Below are 10,546 nucleotides of genomic sequence, written 5' to 3'. Positions count from 1 at the left end.
TTACAGAAAGTAACGTCCCCTGGCGGCTAACGACATAGACGATGATTAAGTAGACCATTTTATTTTACAAAGTTATTATTTAACTATCAGTAAACGAGAAATAACCCCAAAGTCGAACATGTTAGATTTTTATACACTCCCTGACCACGATATTAGAAGTCCTCACCTATGACGATAGGTAAATTCTATTTCCGGTGCACCATATTGCACTTTTAATGTATCTTTCGCTTTAAATTCAATTTTGTTTTTTGTTACGAAATAGTTATGTTTGCATTGTCAATATTTTCCTGTTCAGCATTGACTGGATCTAGTTCTTGGTGATTTCTACTTGTTCCCGAAACTGAAGGAGTACCTTATGCAGTATAACTATAAAATATTAAAACTGTAATAAATTATTGCGCTGAATGTAATATATTTAAGATACCTACGAATAAAAATATATATTTTGAGATATACGTGCTCGCAGAATACAGACAAAATCTTATTTTCCATTAAATTGATCCAGAAGTGTTTTCCCAAATGTCTGAGGTAGGAGAGTAAACGATATGCTGAATCACACGAGTTACGAGTTCTCCATAAAAGCTTGTTCCACTCACATGAATCGAATCTTGAACACATTTCATTCGCTTATAAAGCATGAATTCTCACTTGAAGGCTAATGATGGTTATAAAACTGTTTACTTCCTAGCAAATGCGTGCGTGAAAGAGTTGAAAATGCTCAGATGACGAAATTTAAAAGGAAGAAGGAACGTTAGAGTTTGGAGAAAATTAGGAATAAAAAAGGAAATTCTTTTTTTATGCACGCAATCGGGATGGAAGTGGTGGTGGTGTTGTGTGGTTTGCTTCTCAGAAACACAGTAAGATATCGGGTTTTCATTCATTCGGAACTTACAGTTTCGTTTATCCGCAGATTCCGGTTTCTCGTATATGCGTCGATTATTTAAAAAAGTATGTTTTCTTAGTTTAAAGCAACACCAGTTTCAGATACTATTGATTACATTTTAAAGAGAGTTTGGTTGTTTCAGGCTGAGGAAATTTGTCTAAAACTATCAATGACAGATTTAGACATGTTTGAAAGAACACACTACACAAATAATTATTACAATTTGAGCGGAAACATCTGAAGTACGCTTCGAGGAATATTTCTCGCGGTCTCAACTATAACTGTAGCGTACTTCTGTGTTAGTTCACCCTAATGTTGCCTTAAGCTATAGTTTTTTAAAAACTATTGCGGGTATATATGGAAATGTTTATTTTTCACCAATCTTCATTGACTATGAAATCTGCACGTTCCGCCATTATTTTCTAACAAACAATAAAGACGAGGAACTGTATTCTATACTGCCCTTAAAATTTCCCATAAAAATGTTTGGTTGCGACCTTCAAATCTAAAAGAGTCGTTGTGGTGAGTCATCAATCCTTGAAATCACTTCTTGCGATGCTGATGGACGATCTCTTCTAGGCATCTTAGATTTTACTTTGACCTCGAAGAATACGACCAAATTAACCGATTCTAGAACTATTCAAATTAACCGATTCTAGAAACAACTCTTTTTCTAACGGATGAAAAGGTTAATTTGTTTATTGGAGTGAATAAATCGCTTAGCCCTGTGGTGGCCAAATTCACTAATTATTTATTGAAAGAGTGGCTGGACATACACCAATTCTACTACCCAGGTAGTATGAATGCATCGTTTAATTATATTTCATATTGTGAATACCTTCACAACGACCGGCTGAGGTATTGCAGTGCTTTGAATAAGTAACGCTTCACCAGTGGAGAAGATTAATGTTACTTATTCTCGGCGGATATCACCACCCAGACGGCACCGTTTCGAAGCTGGTTGGCCGGTGCCGTCTGGGTGGTGGTATCCGCTGAGAATAAGTAACATTAGTCTTCTCCACTATTCAAGCTTTACTTATTCAAAGCAGTGCAATACTTCGGCCACTCGTTGTGAAGGTATTCACAATATCAGATATAATTAAACGATGCATTCATATTTATATTCATTCATACATATATCGATTTTACTACCTGGGTAGTAGAATTGATATATGTCCTGTAATCATGCATAAACAACTATTTCATACTCTTAGGCATCTAGCCAAGAAATATTTTTAATTATCTATTGTTTTAAAAAATCCTACATATATCGAATGCAGTGCACGAAAACCTTTTAAGATACGATCTACACTTTTCGAGTTGCTAAATTTTAAAAAAGGAGAAGGACTTCATAATCATAACCTCCCTACAAAGAGAAATAAAGAGAGAGAAAGGCAAAGGAGAAGGGAAACAGAAACACAGATGTAAAGAAACAGAGAGAGCGAACAAGCAAAGCTAAATAAAGACAGAATAAAGATGGAAAGAAAGAAAAATAGAGGTCGATAAGGGAAGTCAGTCAGTAAAATGAGAGAGAAGAATTGGAGAAGAAAATGAGGAGCATGGTAGAAACATTACCGAAAGGCGTTCAAGGCCATTTGGATGATTCTCTATCGTCTTCAGCTATAACAGTCCCTTGAGGACTGGCAGCTGACACAGAGCGCTCAGTGGACAAATGAGCACACATTAAGACTTATTACGCCAAATAGCGGACCATGTCAGATCCTATTTACCTCCATTACCAACAGGAAGCCTTTCTCGTGTAATGCCATCTCTGCGATACTTTTCGATTGTCAAGAAATGTTTCTGTGCATGCCTGATACACTGAATTATAAATATCTCCTTGGGAACTATCGGACAGCTAAGAACACGAACGCGATGATTAACGTCCGAGTTTCACATTGAATTAACTTTTAATAACATTCGGGCAATTTCGGGAAAATACCTCGAGTCAATCAATGTTTAAACTTCGTTTTCCAGAAAAAAATATCTACGATAAACGACAGCCCCCTATCGGGATAAAAGTAAAATAAGAACGAAGCGAGTTCTTTGAACACCGAGGCTAAAGTAGCTACTATATTTGTCAGGAAAATTCTTGGAAATTTTTCATATAATTCACTTTTGCTGTTAGAGGTGAGTAGTGAGATCACTTTAAGTGCTGTATTGCAAAATAAAGCGTCACTCATTCGTCTTACTGAAGATGGACCGGCCCTGAAACCAAAGCAGACAATATGTTGAAACAGCGGCAAAAGTGTCTCCATTATCATTCGTTCCAAGATACTTACGAAGCAAGATACCGACAATTGAGAACGTTTATTTACAAACGTTTCTCCTTATGACGGTCAATGAACCAGGCTCGATGTCCTCGTGGGGTGATTTATTTGCAGTCGAGGTGTGTATACTTCACACCATCTTAAAGCTGCAGCGGCAACCATCCATTTTCACAACAGCTAAGCCTAAAGTGAAGGGATAACCTGCTAAAGTATTTACAACTATTCATCTTGGCTAAGTAGTCGGATGAAAGGGTAGTTTATCTTTTCTAGAAATCTGGAAGGTCCATTCCTCATACACATTGTTGGCATAGATCCAGATCTCGACTCGACAAGGGAGAAAAATCTTTGTTGCTCTTCAAATTTTCTAAGTCATTGACCTAGCTATCAGTAAAGCTGTTTGTGTATGCTGTATAGAGAGCTCTTCCAGTACAATCAGTTACTATCTACTGCGCATGCCTCATTCTTATACTAATGAAACGGGTATCAAACTGCAATGCAGAATCAAATTCAACGCTGTACATGTTAAAAAATGCTTCCCGCTGGAAGGAGCTTTTATTGGTTTACTTCATCCCTGGCATGTTAATCGGTCTCGAGAGGACCTAGAGCTTTTCAATACTATTGTTAGAAATTGATCATTTTCGGGATTAAATTCTTGAGCTAACTAATCTCAAGATTGAACACCGAAAAACCCTAATTTTTTTAATCTCAAAAAAAAAAAAAAAGACAAAACAAACCACATAATAAGGAGAATTCACAAAACGATGTAGATCTACTAACGACTCATGGCTTTTAGTGCCGTGACGAAAATTCAAAACAGTTTGCAAGTTGTCATGAAATCTGCTTCCTATGAGTAACAAAAAGAGTATAAACTCTCAATCTTCTGGCTTGTTCTTTGCGGATAGCACAGCAGTTATAATCACCATCCCCCACACACCAGCTGGAAAAGGCTCGGGTTCGAATTCCGTCAATGGCACGAGTAACTTTTATGGCCTTTTTTCATTATATGAATTAGTCAATCTCAAGAGAGTATAGCAAAGTTTTTCCCTTCCTTCCCCCGAAACTGGGGTTTTTCGTCAAGCAAAACGAGCAAACAGACCAGGAAAACACGAAATTTAGAGACGCAATACACAGGTGTTGATGAGGTAATTCTCAGGTGCTCTTAATACATTGGTGTTCAAAGAAAGTATACCACCACTTAAAATTGTAATTGTCGCCCGAATAACGTAAGTATATGGCAATATTTCTTATAGATTGCATCAGATAAGATTGACAGGCGTAGGTGATGACGTAATATTCCATCAGCTGTTACTTTCAGCTATATAAGGACGCTCTGCAAGAGTTGCAGTCATTCCTTGCTTGTATCAGAATGGCGAGTTACGTGCAGTTGACGTCACGAAGGAGTGCTTTTGTTGCTTTACGTGAGGAAGGATGTTCTTCCCGTCATATTGCTTATAGAGTGTCTTGTAATCAGTTGACAGTGAGTAGCTTTCTTTCCAAACTCAAGAATACTGGTTCTGCTGATAGGAAAAATAGGAACCGGACGCAAACGAGTCTCTACGCCAAAATAGGACCGCGTTTTGAAGTGCTTATGTCTTAAAAACCGTAAAGCTTCTTTCGTCTGAACTGAGCTGAAAAGAGAATGGGAAGAATATACAGGCGTGGTAGCAAGTGCAGTAATAGTCAGAAGACACCTCTTCAAAAATGGACTTGTAGCCCGTCGTTCTAAGAAGAAGCCCCTCCTCACACAAAAAATGAAAAAGGCCCGATTAACTTGGCTAAAGGAGCATTTCAAATGGATCCCCGAGCAGTGGAAGTTAGTTATTTTCTCGGATGAGAAGAAATTCAACCTGCATGGCTCTGATGGGAGACAAATGATTCGCCGTAGACGTGGTGAACAATACCATCCAGACTGTATGGTGTCTAAAACGAAATTCCCTACCAGCCGGTGCATTTCGTATCGCGGAGTAGGTCACCTGAAGTTTATAAAAGGTTCCGTAAATGCCAATGGATACCTGGCTATATTGGAAGGCAAATTGCTGCCAACCATTAGAGACCATTTCAACCTGTCAAGTAACTGCATCTTTCAGGACAACTCTGCTCCTTGTCATCGGGTGAAAAGTGTAAATAGGCACTTCTGCAGTTACTTTAGCTTCATTTCTGCATTAGAGTTTCGACAGTAATGTGTTTACATTTGTTACAGGTGAAAAAATGGTTGGAAGAATGGTCCATTACAACTCTTAGCTGGCCAGGAAACAGCCCAGCCGGACCTGAATCCTATAGAGAACTGTTGGCATCGTGTGGAATCAGCAGTTGCCAGAAAGAAACCAAAGACTCTTCAGGAAGCCATAATTCGTGTTTGGAACCACGAACTATCAGTTGATTATCTTCAGAAATTGACCTTGTCAATGCCTCGATGGTGTGCTACTGTCATCAGGGCCAGCGGTTCAACTAAATATTATTTTACACCTGATGAACTTTTCATTTTGTTTTCCATTTAAAATGATAAACTGAAGAAAACTGAGGGCTTCTGATAACATTTCAGCCATAATTGTTTACCAAAACAATTATGTACAAAGTACATAATTGTTTTGGTAAACAATTATGGCTGAAATGTTGGTAAACAATTATGGCTGTTGTACAAAGGTTGCAAATGCACATTTTGGAATAATTTGAGAGCACCTGTCAAATATTACTTAGCTTTGCCTTAACTATTAATAAGTATCTTTTGTTTATATTTCTATTTGCGATGCTAATAATTAATGTAACATACCATCGCGAAAAAGGGTTAGAAATGTGAAATTCCTAGATGATACACTTTCTTTGAATACAAGGGTATAATAGTTTTTAATCTCCTGGATTTTAAAAGAACATAATAATGTTAGAAATCAACAGTTTCGAAGTTGGTGAACTGCTGACAGTTGCTCTTCAAGCTGAAATATAAAGACTATATTAATTGTATTAAAATAAAAAGAATTTTCAAAAACTGCACGTGCTTAATCTATCCATGCAATATTGAAGGAGGGGTTTTAAGAGACCAGAGAATATTCGCACAGTCGGATTTTCATCAAGTGACAGTCCGCATGAACTTTTACTGACACATTGCTGGAGCAAGTTAGAATCATGGATAAGATTCCAAGATGCATTACAGGATGACTGTATGGCAGGAGGAAGAGGGTAGTGATTATTGGTTACTTTTCAGATTGATCTAACGTTATAAGTGAGTCCCTCAAGAATAGGTTCTGGTGTACTGCGCTGTTTCCAATACTCTTAAACAGCATCGACGAAGAAACGCAGAGTGTGATGTCAAAAATTTGCATCTGATGAGAAGATTTGGAGGGTGGCTGGTGCAGTAAACATTAATACTAATGCCTGGGGCTTTCTTGCACCATACAGCTAATACCAATACTAACTTCTTCTGTACTTGAGATACGTATTTAAATGTTTACTTATACGATCAAAGGAGTTCTGCCAATTCTGTAAGTTACTTTCAACTTTAGGTATCTATCCCATCAGCTTATGGCAGTGGTTTTCAATCTTTTGCCATTGGAAACAAAAGATTGAGAACTATTGCCAATAACGACATACCTAAAAAGTGATCGCCATTGAACTCAATTCAATAGAGATTTTCTTAATCTCGCGGCACACCAATGTGACGGAGCATACAGTTTGAGAACCAGTGCTTATGGTTTTACTGCTGTAGTCCTGGTTGTCATAATCGTATCCAATTTAGAAATACATTCCCTTTCTAGTTAGCAACTTCGCCAGAATTTGCCTACATACAGTACAGCAAAACCTGTACGTTGAATTCTTCTGTTTCTTGCTCTTAAAAAAGAACCCAAACAAGATTTGAGTTTTGCTGTATAATATTGTTAAAGGAAAGCAAGTTCGACTTTCTCATTAGCTGTTAGTCTATTTGTTTTATTGTTTAAAAATATTTTAACTGAACTATTTTTAACATATAAAATAAACTGATGTACAGCTCTATACAAACCCGAGTATTTATTTAAAACCATTCCCATATTTTCATTCTCATTGAATACATATGGGCGAAATAATAGCTTGCATCGCAAATAAAATAAAAAATTTATTGTAGAGGACACACTTGATAACACTATATTTTGGGTTTAAAGTTTAAATGTTTACATCAGCTGTTAAGTTGAAGTACTTCGGTTGCAAAGTGATTAATACATGCCTCGGGCATGTATTAATCACTGCTGTATGTGCTCCTATGCCCTAATCAACGCCCCATTAATTAAGGCGAAATTCTCATTCTCAGCGGGTCTCCTCATGAGTAATGCTAATAAACCATCAATCAGTGAATTCGCATGCTCAGCAGTACGCAATTCATAAAATCCAGAACTCCACTATTCACTCTTACATACGTGAGTGGATATATGAATACAACATAAGCTAAAAACACTTAACTGCAATTTTTGTGTACGAGATTAACTAATCTTTTGCACAAAATTCGTAGTCTAGAAGCAATAATTATTCTTCTACCTATTCTGAGTGTAGCACAAAATTAAATATGTTTTAATTTTAATTTATAAATAATTCACGAGTTTCAATCGTTGAAAGTTAAACTTTCTTTTCTTCGAATTTTTAAGTAAACGTTTATAACTGATGGATTCCAATTACAGTAAAGAAATAGTATTTTTATTATATCAGGAAACATTGCTTGGTCACGAAGAAGAGAGTTATAATCGTTTGACAGCAGGACTGAAGAAGATATATTTCCTTGCCTTTTAATCCATTAGTTAGGCTTTCCACAAAGGTTAATGTACTCTACGGCCCATTCACAAATAAATGTCTTTCCTAAAATAAAAGCATAGAATTTTGTACTTGTTCCTGTCGTGTTGCTACCGAAATAAGTACTCACGATATGTGAATATTAATGAGTTGAGCTCTGCGAACGTAATGAAATTTCTTTAATGTCATATACGTGAAAGAATACGACTTCCAATAAAGTGGATTGTCTAAACGGACTTCAGTGCAACTGGATTTGTTCATTGCGCTAATCGACCCCTTGAAGGTACCTAACTAGATTACTCTATTTGGCATCTTTATGGGTCGAAACACAGGTGTTTATTGATTTACTAAAATGCAATTAGCGCTAACGTTTTCTTAGTCACTTCCTGATTCTACAGACGCATGCAATGCGATATTCTTACGATAATATTATCAGCTTGTTTAGACTTTAAGGAGAAACATTGCTCTATAAGTTTCTGGTTAATGGTTTATGAATATTTAACATCGAATATTGAAATAGTAGTTACACTCCACAACAGAGGTGCGCTGCTCCAACTTTATAAGTTATAAATGTTTTCCTTAAATGTATAATTATATTATGGTATTTATATTATATTTATAGTATTTATATTTATTATAGTATTTATATTTATTATAATATATATAGCATTTATATTATATTTACAATATTTATATTTATTATAATATTTATAGTATTTATATTTATTTATTTATAGTATTTATATTTATTATAGTATTTATATTTATTATAATATTTATAGTATTTATATTTATTTATTTATAGTATTTAAAAGTATTTTATTTGTGAATTTATTTATTTTTTTAGTTTTCTGTATGTCTAACTTTCTAACTGGTGGCGAGTTTTCTAACTCGCCACCAGGCGGCGCACTCTCATTCTCAGAAATCTCACAATGACGTTTTTTCTCTAATTTACCAGCGATAGCGCATTCTTTTGGGGTTGTTTTTTTTTTTTAAAGAAACTAATGGGAAAAAGTCCTACTACTGAAATACGATGATTGATATTTTGAAATAATCTTAAACGGATCGTGTACTGATATTTATTTATTTATTTTTTAACAAATGACATGTAAAATGAAAACTTTGAATCAGAATACACGCTTCATTGCGGATAAAACGTAATAAAAATCGATTTGAAATCATGATATTGACTTAACAACTCTTGTGCTATAACAGATTTCTTGTTTCATTGATAACAAAGTTCTTCTAAAAATACTCCCGCCGACCTGGCTTCTGGCCAAGAATAGAGTGCATTGTACTATTAATAACCTAAATTTTCAGATTGCATGTTTTTAGCGATTATAATCTGAAATTAATAATAGAACTCGGTACGCATCCCCCTCCCATAAAATATTTATTGACTATTAGTCATCTGATACACCCCATTTATAATTTTAGGTGTAGCTACAAAGGTCAAAGAGTTCGTTATTGCTCAGTTGTATATACAAAGTGTATGGATGATTATTGATAGTCTGACATTACACACACTTTATAATAGGCTGGATCTCGACTTCACTTCAACTGATATTTTGTTGCTGCGTTGTAAATACACAGTAAGAGGTCTTAATGTCTGTATGGTTGGCACTTAATACCAATAAAGTTTAATATAAAAAATCTAAATATAAATCTAATTTATATTTGAACCACCTCGTACTATTTACAATAATTAATTAATACAATTAGTAATTACTACTATTAATCGGTTAATAGTAATAATTATTATTGTATAATAAGATTCTAATTATAAATTATCCAAAATTGCTAGTTTTAAGTGAATGAGTATACGAATGTTTACAGAAGGTGGCGCCACTGATCTACTAGTCACAGATAGATTTGATACAGAAGAAGAAACAGTGATAAACGGTAAGATAATACATAGACACCGCTCCGGTAAAGTAGGAACCTAATCGATATTCATTTAAGGGGCTCATAAAACTGTTTAAATTGTCTGTTACTGTTTCTTTTGGCTGTGTCGGTCGGTTTGAAAAAAAGTGAGAAGTTTACCAACTTGATATCTCTCTACTAAAACAGCAAAAATTAGCTAGCGATGTTTCTAGATCTCTTGTGGAATCAGTCTGGTCATTGGCCAGGCCAATTTATGAATTTATTTATAAAGAGAACAAATATTCCAGTATTTAAGTGTGTGAGGAAAAAAATGAATTTTTGTGCCGTTGGCATATATGCGTAAAGTGCACATTGCCTTTACCATTTAAGTCCGTCCGTCCTCATGTAATAACTTAATTTTGAGTGGATGGATTTATATGAAATTCATATTTGGTTCTTTTAGAAAGATTTGTTGGAGCCATCCAAAATTTGCAGTGCGCTGATTGAATGGGGAAATTAATGCGCAATGTTGCGGTTGCGCAGAAATTAAATTTTCACGATTCACGCATAAAAGTCGTTGCTTTTTGCTCGCTTTATTTGTTATAAGTTTACAAAACAGACAAATTATGAATTATTACTATTTGCTTATTATATTAACCATAGTAGAATGCCTTAAATGGTGATTAACCTAACATTTAATGCCTTAAAAGATGATTAACCTAAACGGTGAGAGCATCGTTTACATTTAGTGATGTGTTACACATGCAAGGAATAGATTTAA

This window comes from Mastigoproctus giganteus, chromosome 5 (assembly GCF_048544385.1).
Source record: "Mastigoproctus giganteus isolate SK-2022 chromosome 5, ASM4854438v1, whole genome shotgun sequence".
NCBI lineage: Eukaryota > Metazoa > Arthropoda > Arachnida > Uropygi > Thelyphonidae > Mastigoproctus > Mastigoproctus giganteus.
This window is presented reverse-complemented; position numbering follows the sequence as displayed.